The sequence below is a fragment of the Periplaneta americana genome, chromosome 2 (genome assembly GCF_040183065.1).
Source record: "Periplaneta americana isolate PAMFEO1 chromosome 2, P.americana_PAMFEO1_priV1, whole genome shotgun sequence".
Lineage (NCBI taxonomy): Eukaryota > Metazoa > Arthropoda > Insecta > Blattodea > Blattidae > Periplaneta > Periplaneta americana.
Window position 1 is genome coordinate 29,731,476 of NC_091118.1, and position 14,306 is coordinate 29,745,781.

Here is a 14,306-nt window from a genome sequence, read left to right on the forward strand (position 1 = left end):
ATGATATGCGTAAATCACTTCGTGATTTAAGACGACGCTTATTCCGTCGGATCCCGGCCAACTAGTCACTCATATCGAGTGCACCTCAGCACATGTGTGGACTTCGGTCCTGCGTTCATAGACATCTATGACGCAGTGCAGAGGGCGGCCACTAGAGGGAACCCAAGAGTTGGAACTTAATCTGAGACGATTCTATCCGGCGTCGGAGTTGTATCCGGTGTGGCTTAGTGGATAAAGCATCAGCACGTAGAGCTGAAAACCCGGGTTCAAATCCCGGCGCCGGAGAGAATTTTTCTCCGTTCCATTACTATTTCATCGTATGATGACGCAGAATATCTGCATGGAAATATCATATGTACTTCGGTACATTCAAATAATATATATGATATGCGTAAATCACTTCGTGATTTAAGACGGCGCTTATTCCGTCGGATCCCGGCCAACTAGTCACTCATAACGAGTGCACCTCAGCACATGTGTGGACTTCGATCCTGCGTTCATAGACATCTATGACGTAGTGCAGAGGGCGGCCACTAGAGGGAACCCAAGAGTTGGAGCTTATCTGAGACGATTCTATCCGGCATCGGAGTTGTATCCGGTGTGGCTTAGTGGATAAAGCATCAGCACGTAGAGCTGAAAACCCGGGTTCAAATCCCGGCGCCGGAGAGAATTTTTCTTCGTTCCATTATTCTTTCATCGAATAATTAGTATTCTTAATTGGAACTAAAATTTATTGGCAGACATCTACATTATACCAGGCGCATCCAGAAAGTAAGTTTCCCCATTTAAAAAAAAAAGAACACACATTTTCAGGAAAACATTTATTGGCAACAGGTACAGCAATGTTTCAGCTATTTTTCAACATAGCCACCATCAGAATTGAGACACTTGTCGTATCGTGGGATCAACTTTTGTATTCCTCTGTCGTAGAACTCTGCCGCCTGTGAATGGAACCAGCTTGTGACAGACGTCTTCAGCTCTTCGTCGTTGCCAAAACGCTCACCGGAGGACAGGAATTTCTTGAGGTGCAAGAAAACGTGAAAATCGCTGGGAGCAAGATCAGGACTGTAGGGTGGATGATCAAACAACTCTCAGCCAAATTCCGTCAAAGCAGCTGCTGTGCGCCGAGCCGTATGTGGACGAGCATTGTCATGGAGGAGCACAACACCTGCAGTAAGCATTCCACGCCTCTTGTTTTGAATGGCACGTCGCAATTTTCGCAGTGTTTCACAGTAACGGTCAGCGTTCACTGTTTCACCTCTTGGAAGGAAGTCAATGAGCAGAATGCCCTTCCTGTCCCAGAACACCGTGCACATCACTTTCCGTACCGACAGCGTCTGTTTGAATTTCGTCCTGACCGGAGATCCACTATGCCGCCAATGCATTGACTGATGCTTGGTTTCCGGGGTGAAGTGCGAAATCCAAGTCTTATCGCCCGTGACGATCCTGTCGAGGAACTCATCGCCGTCATCGTGATACCGTTGCAGAAATGTCAGTGCTGCTCCTAAACGTTGCATTTTGTGTTCGGGTGTCAGGTTTTTCGGCACCCACCTGGCACACACTTTTTTGGACAGCAGGTGCTTAGTGACAATCTCATGCAACAAGGATCGCGATATCTTCGGAAAATGGCTGCTCAGCTCCGTAATCGTGAAGCGACAGTTCTCCATGATGCACTGCCGCACCAGCTCAACACGATCATCATTGATGAGGGACGGTCGCCCACTGCGCTCTTCATCATGGACACTTTGACGACCTTCGGAAAACTGCCTACACCAGCGACGCACCATCTGCTTACTCATGATGTTCGGCCCATAGACCTGACAGAGCTGCCGATGATTTTCAATTGGCGCAATGCTTTGTGCATTAAAGAACTTTATCACCGACCGAACCTCGCAGGCGGCGGGAGAAGGAATAAGAGCTTCCATTTCGGACCACTGCTGCCACGCTACTGGCACCAGGCGGGACCTGTCGGGCTGGCATATGATTGATACGTCATAGATCTGTTACGCATGCGCAATTGACACGGCTAATTACGTTTACTTTCAAGGGGAAAAAATCGGGAAACTTACTTCCTGGATGCGCCTCGTATATAGTTTATTTTAAAATTATTTATCAACTGCGATGGTTATCTGGCGTGAGTGACATGAACGTGACGCCAGCGAAATAACTCCAGCGTCGAACTGTTACCCAGCTTTGCTCTTAATGGGTTGAGGGAAAACCCTGAAAACAACTCAACCAGGATTTGAACATCTGCCCGCTCGTTTCACAGTCAGACATGCTAACCATTGCTATACAGCGATGAATTGGAATTATATATATCAGGAAGCTAAGAAATGTACGACAATTTTATGCTGAAGTACGACAATTTTCAGAAGTTCGTACGACGGTTGCGATTCCTTTATCTGGCAACCCTTAACAACAATCACGAACATAGAGATATCCTGAACTAGCATCAACAGATAGCGCGCGTGTATTTTGAGGGATGAGCCTTGCGTGTGCATTTCTTTTCCAGTATAAACATTGAGGATTTACATAGTACTTATTTATGGCTTTTAAGGAACCAGGAAGTTCATTGCCGCTCTAACATAAGCCCGCCATCGGTCCCTATCCTGAGCAAGATTAATCCAGCCTCTACAATCATATCCCACCACCTTCAAATCTATTTTAATATTATCCTCCATCTGAGTCTCGGCTCCCCCAAAGTCATTTTCCTTCCGGTACTTTAGTAAAAAAAATCACTGCGAGTGTTCGAGCTCGATTATTCTAAAGTGTCCGAAAGGCTGATTGTCAGGAGGATGCTGTGAATAATAAATGAAAGGAGGTCGCCGAATTTTCGTGATCACACGCGGGAATATCTGTGCTCAGTAGGAAAAACCGAGACCAACAACAGATGTGACTCAATCCACTCAAACCATAGTCGGCCTATACTGAGTCATCAAATGAGATGTCCGGGATTTTATACTCAGGTAGCTTGCAAAATAATGATAGGCAAGTGGTTTATCTTCTAGCGGTCTTACTAATAAAAACTCTATATACAGACGTTTAACTGTCTTATACTTATACAATGAGTAGCTCGTTTATAAGTCGTGTGTAAATTCCTTACTAATAATCACTACATACGTCGTGTATAACAGTATAACTGTTACACAGCAACGTCATAGCTTCGTCATTACTTCGTTACGAAAGGTAATAGAATATCTGAGGTTCTCTACTGGATCCGGTAGAGCGCTCTAGTGTGGCGTGTTAAATATCGATTGTACAACTGGCTCTAATCGATTACCACACTACATTTTGGTCAAAGAGTACAAGCTACAGCAATATTATTCTAATAATTCAATGATCTTTGGTTTGTTCTTCTGTGGTTACAAGGTAAACATCATCATAAAATGACAGTTGATACGAACAGCTGTTAAAGGGGCGGCCATTTTTTACCTATATACAACGCTTAAACAAGGGGTTTCGTGTATACAACTACTGCAAAGCAATTCCCATTGTATAGTTACAGCCTGTTTATACGTCCATAGCTTATTCACAGTTTATTAGTAACGTTTTCTGTCTCAACTCTGCATAAGTCTCGTATAAAAACTATACACGGTTTATTAGTAAGACTGTAGATGTGTAGAAACCAACGAGTTAGATACTATAGAGAGGCTAAAGACCTCTGATAAGCGCTCCCTGCGGAGGCCAACAGTACTATGGATCGTTCCCTAAAAAACATGGCGGTTTATAGTACCGCCAGCCTCCGCAAGGAGTGCTTATCGAAGGTACATTGTAACGAGTTGGTACATGTATTATATTTTTCAGATACATCAATATTTAATTTAAACATTTCGCTATAGGTTTTGTAAAAAGCTGATTTATAAATGAAAAAGTAATAATTAAGACTTTCAAAATTCCAAAAATGTCTCATTACCTCGGATTTAAATGAAATGTACCGTAAATCATAATATTCGTTGCTGGATAATTAAACCCTCTCAATACAGGTACCATTGCCCCAGAGAATTATAAGATAAGACGGACTGAGCATAAGCGAAGTATCTGTATTAATAAGTTTGTACCATCAAGAGTTTAGTATTTATTGTGTTTATAGGGCCTACTCCAATTTTCTTTTTATTAATGCGTAGGGCTCTTTTTGTTACCAAAGAGGAAAGTTAGCACTAGCATCACACACAATTTGTCATTATTGTTCAAAATAATGTAAGAACAGTTTTATTCTGCAAAAGCCTCTGCTTAGTTGCGAGACACGTGTGAGATCAATGCTTGTTTCAAACTATATTAGACTACACGATGTCTCCATCACGCGAAAAGAAGTGTAGCTAGCTGTGGCTCCTGTTGTTTCTGATAACAATGTTAATCGTAAATATCTTATCGTTTCAATAAATGTGGTGAGTTATGATCACGAGTAACTTTCTATTAGTGTCATTCTTTAATTATTATGTTGCATGCTAAGAGGTTATTTGTAGTTTTAATAATTTCAGTTTTCAAAAGTTCTCTGTGTTAATTCCAATTTCAAATGAATTTTTCTCAATAACTTAATTACTGGATATTTTTTTTTTAATTTTCGCCACTACATTTCCTGTATTTTACTACTATTAGTTACATACGTCGTCTCTCTTGAAATCACCTGGTGAGCACTGAATTACATAATTTCATATTAGGTTAGATTAGCTGTAAGGTAATTAAATTTGTGACAAAGTCAAAAAATTATTTATTTTTCTTCTGCCGATTAAATTCATCCGTCTTTAGGTGCTTTGCTTTGGTTGCATCGAGTATACTGTAGCTTGTCATTTAATATCTGGGCTATATTTAGTGAAACTAATAAAACATAGGCCTACAGCTGTTATAAAACGTAAAGTTTTGTGTGTATTTTACTTTTTACTTATTAACATAGTCTTAATATGTAACTCATTTCACAATAATACTAACTTCATCACAGTCATTTCCTACAGCATCCGAGCCACGCCCCTTTGTTTTGACTAACCGAAACATGGCGGACCAATGTTCAATTGTCTTCAACTTTCTGAGGTCTTTGTCCTCTCTATAGTATCTAACTCGTTGGTAGAAACTCTCCAGGTTACGTTTCCTGTCTCAGCAGGTCTCAACAAGAGCTCCATTCGTGGGCTCTGCTAACAGGACAATACGCTGAATCATGTTGCTATGCAACGGTAGGTACTGTTCCTTCTTAAAGCGGAACCCTACCGAGTTTTTAGGCCTAAAATGGTCCCGAAACCAAAATTGGAGTTTTGGTATAAAATCATAAACCAACCCTACCGCCACACGGGGATATTTTTATTTTTCGCGCGGGACCATTTTTAAAGGAACCACAGCAGCATATGACATGCGCATTGCCCTTTAGGCTTTCTCTCGAAGTTAGAGTGACTTTTTCTCAAAATAACACTTTTACAATACAAAATGTTCCAAGTGCTTCAGTTTTGCTTCGATATTCTTGAAAATATACACACATACATACACACGTATAATATTTATTTTATTTGGTTACTTAACGACGCTGTATCAACTACTAGGTTATTTAGCGTCGATGAGATTGATGATAGCGAGATATTTGGCGAGATGAGGCCGAGGATTCGCCATAGAATACCTTGCATTCACATTACGGTTGGGGAAAACCTCGGAAAAAACCCAACCAGGTAATCAGCCCAAGCGGGGATCGAACCCCACCCGAGCGCAACTTGAGACCGGCAGGCAAACGCCTTAACCGACTGAGCCAAACCGGTGGTCACATATAATATGTTGTGCATAAAGTGTAATTAAAAAAAATAAAATACAGTACAGTCTCGTTAATCCGAACTAATTGGGACCAAGACCTATTCGGATTAACCGAAATATTTCCTGTAATGCAATGCATGCTATTCACGAGCGCTGAGAGACGATGGTGGAGTACCCTGTTGCTATTTTTAGAACCACAACCAACAGGTTCACTTCATTACGACAACAGAAAATTACTGATTTTATGAGCGTGACAGATGTGTAAATATGTACAGAAAACACTAATTGCTGTAAGTACCCTTGAATGTGCTATTTTCATAATTTTTTAAGTAAAAGAAATTGAGTGAATTTATACATTTTTTCTTTTCGCTACTTTATACTATCACAATAAATTTGGTTTTTCTTAAAATAATTTTGTTCGGATTAACCAGGTTCTACTGTATTCTCATTCTACTAAACGTACAATAAAGTATAATTATTAATATTCAATATTAACTGTAACAATTATTACAATTAACTTGCGAATTTCAAACGAGGCAGTAGAGCAAGTGGACAGCTTCAAATACTTGGGGTGTATTATAAGTAGTAACATGAGCTGCTGCCAGGAAGTCAAAAGGAGGATGCCAATGGCAAAGGAAGCTTTTAATTAAAAAAAGGAGCATCTTCTGCGGACATCTGGAAAAAGAACTAAGGAAGAGACTAGTGAATTGCTTTGTGTGGAGTGTGGCATTGTATGGGTCAGAAACATGAACATTACGACGAAATGAAGAGAAACGAAAATAAGCATTTGAAATGTGGATATGGAGAAGAATGGCGTGTGTGAAGTGGACAGACAGAATAAGAAATAAAGCTGTGTTGGAAAGCATGGGCGAAGAAAGAATGATGCTGAAACTGATCAGGAATAGAAAAAAGAATTGGCTGGGTCACTGGCTGAGAAGAAACTACCTACTGAAGGATGCACTGGAAGGAACTGTGAACGGGAGAAGAGTTCGGGGCAGAAGAAGATATCAGATGATAGACGACATTAAGATATATGGATCATATCAACGCAGTAGCGAAGTGTGACAAAATTTTTGGGTAAGCTGGGCTGAAGGCATGGTGATCTAGGCCGTGGTTTACGTCGCTAAAAAGTAAACGAAACGTGGAAACGCTCCCGTTTTTAATTAACTAAATTCTAACCTGCCTAACCTGACGCTTCGCCACTTCATATGATGGAGACTAAGAGGAAAGCAGAAAATAGGAAAGATTGGAGAATGCTGGGTTTGCAGAGAAAGACCTGCCCATGGGCAGAATACTCATGTATGCATGTCAGATTATATCAAATGTCATTAATCAAACATTCTGAATAGGAAACGAAATATCCGTAATAAAATTCTTAATATTCAATATGAATATAAAAATATGCATTACTTGAAAAAAAATTGTGTCTAACTCTGAAAAAGCGAAAAATATTAAGTTAAAAAGTTCATATAATATGTACAGAGTTACAGTAATATATAACTGCGAAGATTTTAACAGTTCATTCCTTGGATAGAGTACACCAAAAAATTCTAATACCATATTAGTACCAAATGAATATTTTACTCGGAAAAAAATAATAATAATTTTCCCTAAATGTTAACACTGTTTTACTCAGTAAGTATTATCTGTACGATTCTGGTTTTTATTCTTATCATTAGAGAAACTTTTAAGGGATGATTTATCCCTTTGCAGTTTTTCAATAAAATGAGAGTTTTTCTTGCCAGGGCTGGGAAGTATTTGAAATACATTTGTATTTTGTAATTTGTAAGGATTTTCGAAAGTATTTTGTATTTCAAATACTTAAAATACTTTTTTTTTTCTTGTCCTTCAAGTTTCGGATTTGGATTTTAAAAATGAACTTTTGTCTCATTTGCCTATCCATTTCAGATCTGCTAGTTTTCTTGCCACAACTGATTCCCTTAAGGGGAGTTGGTCATTATCGCATGCAAAATAATGGTAAAAATAGCCTATCTTCTAGCAGTCATAAATATAATAGTCTACTATTTATCAGTGGTTTTTCATTTTTGTTAGCTATGTGTGTATACATATTAAGCTTTAAAATGAAAAAGAATGGTGACTCTAGAGTAAATCTGTATCCTTAAATTAATTTTTTTAATTAAGCACAATTTTTTTTTATAAATTCACTACATGTCTGTGATTAGGTACACTCTATTCACTTATTACAGCACATATTGAATTGAAAATTTGATCACTTACTGCTAATAGATACTAAAACATACCCTACTAAAATTATTCATATATCTGTAATATTATAGGCATAGGGCTTATAGTAATCATCACCGTCAATAAATTAAAAAAAAATTGGAGATTAGTATAAGCCCTATGCCCATAATATTACAGATATTTTAATAATTTTAGTAGGGTATGTTTTAGTATCTGTTAGCAGTAAGTGGCCAAAATTTTAATTCAATGTGTGCTATGATAAGTGAATAGAGTGTACCTAATCACAGATATGTAGTGAATTTATATAAAACATATGTTTAAATTCAAAAATTAATTTAAGGGTAAGATTTACACTAGATTAACCATTATTTTATCATTTTAAAGTTTAATGTGTATACATATATCACTAAAAAAATGAAATAGCTGTGATAAATAGTATTACATTTATGACTGCTTGAAGATAGGCTATTTTTACCATTACTTTGCATGCGATAACGTCCAATTCCCCTTAACGCCATAAAGAAATCTCCAACAACATCAAAATGTTATGTTTTATTTAACGACGCTTGCAACTGCAGAGGTTATATCAGCGTTGCCGGATGTGCCAGAATTTTGTCCCGCAGGAGTTCTTTTACATGCCAGTAAATCTACTGACATGAGCTTGTCGCATAACAACATCAAGGATCCATCACCCAACACTTGCTAAATGTTCAGCATTATGGAATGCGTTCTAGGAGACCCAAATCCTCAGAAATTATATCAGATGTCTTGAAATATTCATCAAAGTTTCCAACTCGATGGAATTCTCTTTATGACTGAGTCTCTCAAATATTGCAATTCAAACATGATATAAACAGGTGTAACAGAGAACTGCTCAGCTGGTTTCACACACATATTCTGTGTCCTCTTCTTATCATTTGGTGAGGCAGTGTCAGGTAGCCATCTCATCTTCATTGGCAAAGGGACAACCCTGTGCACTCTAGAGAATTACCCAACAGTGAAACAAGCTTTTATAAAGTATAATACAAGTTTGTGTACCTCTGCACCTGTAGAAAGACTGTTCTGTTTTGCAGGATTTATTCATTCACAAGCAAGGGGATCCTTATCTGATAAACTTCTTGAGAAACTGTTTTTTTTTTTTAAGGGAGCAGTAATTATTCATATGTAGCATAATTTCATTGCTGACTGGGAAAAGGAAGAATGTCCAGTTACAGTGTTTATATAAAATTTCGAGGTAAAAATACTTTTAATGTTAATATAATATTTTAGATTTTCAGTAATATTCTTATTTCTTTAGGCCTATGTATTGTATCGAGTATTTCAAATACAAATGTATTTTGAGTATTTTAAACACAAATGTATTTTCGTTAATTTTTTAAAAGTATTTTGTACAGACTGATTTATATAGAACTAACACATTTCTTTCTTTATTTATTTCAAAACGAATGATGCTAGCCACAATTTGTTATACCTCAAATGTAGAGTATCTTTGGGAGATTACTAACCTCTATAGCAAATGTTGAAAATTCTTTATTTATTCGGCTGGAAATTCACTTAATGACCAGTTTTTAACGTCAAATTAAGCAGGAGTTTTGATTCCCTGTCACGAGATGCGCAGATGTTTATTCTTTATTCCTTATTGTTGGCAGCTGTTTTCGACATTTTGTTTTAGTTACTGAAAATGCAGTACACATTAAATCAACGGCTCTTCCTTGTGAAGCAATACTGGATTACGAATTCAATTACAGCTACTCAAAGGGCATAACAGAGGGAATTTGGTGTTCGTGACCCCCCCCCCCCCCAAAGAAACACAATACTGGGACTGGTAAACAAATTGGAAACAACTGGGTCTCTAAAAGAATAATAATTTTGATGACAATATTTATACAGAATAAAGAATAAACATCTGCGCATCTCGTGACAGGGAATCAAAACTCCTGCTTAATTTTGCGTGAAAAACTGGTCAAGTGAATTTCCAGCCCAAAAACAAGGAATTTTGAACATTTCATATAGAGGTTTTAATCTCCCAAAGATACTCTACATTTGAGGTATAACAAATTGTGGCTAGCATCATTCGTTTTGAAATAAATAAAGAAAGAAATGTGTTAGTTCTATATAAATCACTCTGTATTTGTATTTAAAATACAATTTGTTGAAGTATTTTATATTTGAAGGGTTCGGCTGTAAAAGATGGTAACCCACAGAGAACAACTTCTGAGAAAAAGGCATCATATGTTTAGGCATCATATGTTTTCAAGGTGAATCTCCAACCCTAGGTCAGTTTGAAACTGAAATATTGAATGACATATTGAACTACTTGAGTAATTCAATAGTTTTATAACAGATGGCCAAGGCCTCCTATATCGAAATCTCAATTTTTCACTTTGTTTAGGGTTACCATGTTTTACAGCCGAACCCTTCATTTGTATTTCAAATACTTGGATGTCAGTATTTTGCCAGCCGTGTTTCTTGCAAATGACATAATAAAATTTACGCGTATCGTTATTTCCTACCATTAGGAAGTCTTGAAACTCTACTGCAGTGACTAAGGGACGGAACACTGCCGTTCAGACCGTGTATTATGTGCTTTTGTATGTGAGCCGGCGATGTGCTGTTGCCGAACTACACAGACTTTCAGTCTAACTTTTCTAATAAATCATACACTTAATTACAAAACGCATAATAATAGTACATTACACAACGAGCCTATAATGATAGTAATTAAGAAGCGAGTATGGATGTTTATGAAACGAGCGCAAGCGAGTTTCATAATTTTCATACGATCTTCTTAATTACCATTATAGGCGAGTTTCATACGACTTTTTATGCTCGACCATATTTCTAACTTGAAATTATTCAGATGTATACATTTTATTTGTATCTGACAAGATCGCAAGTGGCCTTGTTCTAGGTCGTGAATTGTGAGATGTGCGCAGACGCAAAAGTATTGATTTTTTCCGAGGAACAATAATGTCACTGACCTTGATGTAATCCCGTTAAACTTGGTATAACCTTGATTATTGAATTCGACATTGAAAAACGAGATGACAAATTAAATTTATTTGAATATTATTTACAATTAACGCTAATTATTATAGTAACAGAACATAACCTTCTGCGACAGTATTGGATTTCCAGCCTCCGTGACTTTTCGCTAATTCTCTTTCGATTGCATATCCGAGAATAATCGATACTTGCGGTTTTATAACGGTACAAAGCTGACTTGTCACTGGCTGAATACCTGTAAGCTGAGTTGTCATTGGCTGAATACCTGTAAGCTGAGTTGTCATTGGCTGAAAACACCTGTACTTTAATGAATAGGTGTACTTTAATGACATGCATTAAAGGACTGCTACCAGGTGTATAATTACTACATTTCGGCATGGTAGAGCATAAATTTATTTTAATGCATTATATTCCCCCCTTCAAACTGTACTGTTGAATCACTTATACCCTATATATATATATATATTTTTTTTTTTGTTTTTTATTAAAATTAAACCAAGTCCACAACTGTGGAGTAACTGTTAGCATGTCTGGCCATGAAACTAGAGATCCCAGGTTCAAAACCTGATTGGAACAAGTTATCTGGTTGAGGTTCTCCCTCAACCCATTAAGAGCAAATGCTGGGTAACTTTCGACGCTGGACCCCGGACTCATTTCGCTGGCATTATCACCTTCATATCATTCAGACGCTAGATAACCATAGCAGTTGACAAAGAGTAGTAAAATAACCAACTACAAAAACCAATACAAAAAAGAAAACCTATAGTGCACCTTAATTATGTATTTCATATGTCTATTCTAAAAGAGTTTCAGTTAACTAAAAAGTTAGGACACTAGAAACCTTTTAAAAATTATTAAAACATGTTTTTAAATTTACAATAAATCTAAAACAATGTATCCTAATCACTTCAAATTTGGTAGGTGCCTTTTTTTTTAACATTCTAATTCACAACACACAGAGCCCGTTCCTGGAATTCCTTGTCACAGGAAATCAGGAGTAGTCAGAGTCTAAAATCTTTTAAGTACACTCTACTTAGAAATGTTTTTATTGAACAGAACTAGACTCTTGCGGAAGTTTTAAATAATCTTAAACGACCAAGTTATTATTATTTTTTCTCCTCTCGCTTTTTTCCCCACCTTTTTTATTATCTTGATATGAGGGATTCACAACCAGACTGGACCAAGTCCACCAGTGGTCAGTTTGTGGATTAATACAATCTCGGATGAAGAAAACTTAGATTTATTCATTACCATAACAAAGTCCATAACTCATTTGTTACTCCACAAAGCGCAGCATTTCCTATGGAAGGTGAAGGTTGCTAAGTGTGAGCCAGGAACTTTAAGACTCAATTTCTCAAAATTATTCCAGAAGGACTTGGTCCACTCTGGTTGTCAACTCCTCATATATTACTTAATCCTTTGTATCTGCATGCTATATAGTATGTTTTTGCTATTCAACTTTTTATATCTTGTAACCCACATATATTCTCCTATTAGTATATTATACCTCAAATGAATTAATCGTCGAATTTATCTCGAGCAGTTTATGTCTTATAAATTGTATATTTACCCCTTATGTTATGTAACTGATTTTGATTATATGAAATTTTCCACTTTATTTTTTATTCTCCTTATATTATATAAATGATCTTGATTATTTGAAATTTTCTACTACATTTTATGCAATCTCTAAGGTATCTTCTTTCGTGTTGCATTGTATTCTATCACATAATTTTGTATTTCATGTATATTACTGAAACCTGGTTGAGTGGAAGAGAAGGCCTTATGGCCTAAACTCTGTCAGGCAAACTGCTGCTGCTACTGCTACTACTAATACTACTACTACTACTACTACTATTACTATTACTACTACTACTACTACTGCCACCGCCACCACCGCCACCACCACCACCAATCTTTTTCAGTGTCTTAATATGTTCTAATCTGTAAGGATCACAACATGCAGCATCATATTTCATTACTGGACGTGTGTTGTGTAAGTGAAGTGTGTTTCTGTCAGTGAAGTTTCATACTTTATAGTGGCAGTGCAAAGTATATGAACAGTGAAATGTTTTTGAAGTGTTAGTGAAATCAGTATAGTATCAGTGAAATGTGTCGTAGTTCCAGTGCAGTGAGTGAGTTGACAGTGAAATGAGTGTAGTGCTGAAAGGTACTTGTGCAGGTATGAACATATCATACTCGTGAGTTTTAGTTCGAACTTGTCCACACCTGTGGAGTAACGGTCAGTGCGTCTGGCCGCGAAACCAGGTGGCCTGGGTTCGATTCCCGGTCGGAGCAAGTTACCTGATTGAGGTTTTTCCGGGGTTTTCCCTCAACCCAATATGAGCAAATGCTGGGTAACTTCGGTGCTGGACCCCAGACTCATTTCACTGGCATTACCACCGTAATCTCATTCAGACGCTAAATAACCAAAGATGTTGATAAAGCGTCGTAAAATAACCTACTATAAAAAAAAAGTTCAAACTTAGGGTTAAGATACAAATCAGATTTACTTTCAATGTTATTTTAAGCGATTGTGCTTCATTTAATTTAGGATGCTATTATTGTTGTTGTTATTATTATTATTATTATTATTATTATTATTATTATTATTATTGTCATTATTCAGTGTAATTAGTTACCACTGCCACTGGGTATATAGGCCTACCCATTGTTATTATTATTATTATTATTATTATTATTATTATTATTATTGTCATTATTCAGTGTAATTAGTTACCACTGCCACTGGGTATATAGGCCTACCCATTGTTATTATTATTATTATTATTATTATTATTATTATTATTATTATTATTATTATTGTCATTATTCAGTGTAATTAGTTACCACTGCCACTGGGTATATAGGCCTACCCATTGTTATTATTATTATTATTATTATTATTATTATTATTATTGTCATTATTCAGTGTAATTAGTTACCACTGCCACTGGGTATACAGGCCTACCCATTTGCAGTGTGAATAAATACATACATCATAAATTTCTCATATTGTTACACACCTATCATTTAACACGATTTCCCTCACCCTAGTGATATTTTCATTAGTTTTACTTGAACAGGGTCTTCTAAACTGACGTCACACCACTTTTAAATTCAGAAAACCACTGAAATGCTTGAGATTTGCTAATTGCTTCCTCCTCATAAGCTGTTCTTAGAATTTGATAGGTTTCTGTTGCACATTTTCCGAGTTTGAAGCAACATTTCATGCATGTTTCCTGTTGTTCGTAAGTCCGCATTTTTGTTAGACACAGAAATCGCCACACATATTCACTTCACAGTTTGTAACTCTGCATTGGAGGGTCGGAACAGGTCACGTGACCCATCATTTTAAACAGAAGGGA